Here is a 3,065-nt window from a genome sequence, read left to right as displayed (position 1 = left end):
TTTGTCCCTAAGCTCGGAAATTAAACTTCATCTCTTATTCTTAGGTTTTATGACATATTGAACATTTTTCCCTTCTATGGCAACATCAAATTCCCACTCTAACACTTACTTATGAACATTAGGTATTTTTACCGATTATGTCAATTTACCTGTTTTCGTTTAAAATCGCTTAGCAAAAGTTGTTTAACATAATTTCTAGCTTCATATTCTACCACAAAACAGCAAAATAAACAAATTTCACCTATGAGTATTTTTCCAAATATGAACCCTAAGATGAATTAATGGTAGAATAAGCTAAACCGAGCTACTAGGATTTCAAAAATGCAAAGAACATTAAAAATGGGGCTAGGATGCACTTACTATGAGCTTGAGAAAGTGAAGAAACCCTAGCTATGGAGTCCTTCTAAATTCGGCAGCAACTTAATGAAGAAGATGATGATTTTTGCCATCTTTTTCCCTTTTTATTCTTTTTATTTCTAAATGACTAAAATGCCCCTATTTAAAAAAATCTATTTCACCCATTTATTATGTCTATTTTTTTCCATCAATTAACTAATGGTCTAATTACCATATAAGGACCCCCAATTTATAATTTCATAACAATTAGACACTTTTAACTAGAGGTGTCCATGGGTCGAGCCGGGCCGGGTTCGAGCCGGGCCCATAAAAAAATTTCAGCCCGTTTACCAGGCCCAGGCCGGGCCCGGCCCGGCCCGTTTTGCATTAAAATTAAAATTATTTTTTTAATAAAATTAAAACTAATTGTTATTAAAATTAATTGTTAGTAAAATTATCAAATTATTAATTGTTAATTGTATTAATTGTTGTAATAAAATATAACATTTGAGTAGTAAATTTATCAAATTATTAATTGTATTAATTGTTAATTGTATTAATTGAATGGAACAAAAAATGAATAAGAATTGAATGGAACAAAAACATTTATTAGATTTCAAATTTATATATAAACAATAGGAAAATTATTAAATATATAATATAAACCTAAACTAGAAACATCCTTTGCGTTTAAACAATTGACTGAGATAGTCATACTTATTCTATAAGCTAAATTACATATGTACCAAAAAAGAAATTAATGAAATTCAAACTGCATAAATCCAATCCAAAATCTTAAATAGAAGCATCCTTATTTCTCAATCCCATTATTTTCCTACTAGTAGATAAGCAAGTTTAGCTTACGGGAAAATCTGCTAATCTGCAAAATGTTGTACAAAGTAAAATAAAGGAAAATTAAATTAAATTAAATTGTAAAAAGAAAATGTAAATGAAAGCTTACAGGAAAGGAAGCTAAGGTAAGCCAAATCGATTTCAATGTCGATTGTTTCTGCAATAAAACAAAGCAAAAAAAAAAAGATGAGATTAAATGAATAAACTAAGCTTGTGATCTTAGTAAACATTATAATAAATTCATTAAACTCGAATCCCATGCAATTTCAAAATTCTGAGAACTTTATTTCCAGATATAAACATATAAACAAACATTTACCACTTAATTATTTGATTGAATCATAGATTAACAGAAAGCTAATTGACAAATTTCATATAAACTTTTATTATAGATTAACAGACAGAAATGGAATGGAATATATATATATTTCAACAACACTTTTATTATACACTTCTATAAACTTAGACAGAAACAAACAGAAAATAAGACCCTCATAATGGAAAAATCTTCATAATTGAATTAAACCCAAAATTTGGGGCATGATCTGGGAATGTAACCATTCTTAATTTCAACCAGAATATTGTACACAAAATACATGCAGAGCATTGGCACATGTTATCTGCATATGTTACCCTATTTAAAGGAATAAACTAAACCCAATTCACAATTCAAGAGGCCAAAAAGCTAACCTCTAACGTGAATTCAATATGTAATTAATTTCTCAAAACTTGCTTTATCTAATTTAACATTCTTATATATCGATGTGGTATAGTTCTAGAATAGTCAACATTGGTTAACATTCAGCAAAAGGATGCCCCAAATGAAGTGTGTGTAACTTCAGTAGAAAGAAGTTGAAAGAAAACTGCAATTAGAAATGAAGTAAGAATGTTAGATTAGATTTCCATTTTTAATTCAAACTGTTTCTAAGAAAAAGGAATAATTGTATTAATTATCCTCCATTGACATGACTCACTACTGACTCTACTCTCTAATATTTTCATAGTATCAACCACTAAATACATGCATAAAACAAAAATTAAGTAAACAAAACACATCATGCCTGTATGTTTTGTAACTAAAATTAAGCGAATCATCTTGAGAGGTAAAAGAGTGGGTAATCTGCAGAAAGTGGGAACTTAGCATTATCTACTCTTGATTTCAGTCTGCATTTCAGGTAAGCTTTTTGATGCTTTAATGTGTTATATTTTACATTTGGTATCTATGTTATTGCTGTTTTGATGCATAAATTCATTGAAAGAACAGTTTTTTTTAATAAAGAGAATGAAAACGAGGAAACCGAAGAAGATGAGCAAACCCGTACCTGTACCAAACTCCTCGTTCTTGTATGCTTGCTTCTACTTGGCGATTCAGGAATAAACAAACCGACCTGAGGTGGATCGGTACTGGAAGACTCTGTCGATTTTGGAAATGGGAAAAAAATGGAGGAAGGCATAGCCGCACAGCACAATAGATAGGGTTAGGGATTTTGTCTCTGTCAGTGTCAAGGAAATGAAAGTAAATGAAAAACTATTATATTTTAAAAATAAAAAATAAATACATATTTAATATATTTTCAGGGGCCCGGCCCGGGCCAAAAAAATTTTGCCCGAGGCCCAGCCCTTTTTTTAAACGGGCCTAAATTTTTACCCAAGCCCATATTTCGGGCCTATATTTTTACCCAAACCCTCCCATATCTCGGGCGGGCCGTCGAGCTGGGTCGGGCCGCCCGGCCCATGGACAGGTCTACTTCTAACATGTAAAACTCAAATATTGCACTTTTTACAATTTAGTCCTTTTGACTAAATTAAGTGCCGAAACGTCAAAATTTTCGAACGAAATTTTTACGAAATTTTTCCGTGAAATTGTTGACCTTAAT

The 3,065-nt window shown here is 31.0% G+C and overlaps 1 long non-coding RNA gene across 1 annotated transcript; it reads right to left on the bottom strand.

Moving 5' to 3' along the window:
- Positions 1 to 923: 923 nt before the first annotated feature.
- Positions 924 to 2,588, bottom strand: LOC107919593 (uncharacterized). The gene is made up of 3 exons (XR_001690391.2): positions 2,511 to 2,588; positions 1,298 to 1,345; positions 924 to 1,216 (listed from the first exon to the last, which is right to left on the bottom strand). It is a non-coding gene; the product is annotated as an uncharacterized lncRNA (long non-coding RNA).
- Between the last annotated feature and the right edge of the window lie 477 nt (positions 2,589 to 3,065).

Source organism: Gossypium hirsutum, chromosome D13 (genome assembly GCF_007990345.1).
Source record: "Gossypium hirsutum isolate 1008001.06 chromosome D13, Gossypium_hirsutum_v2.1, whole genome shotgun sequence".
NCBI classification, from domain to species: Eukaryota; Viridiplantae; Streptophyta; class Magnoliopsida; order Malvales; family Malvaceae; genus Gossypium; species Gossypium hirsutum.
This window is presented reverse-complemented; position numbering and strand designations above follow the sequence as displayed.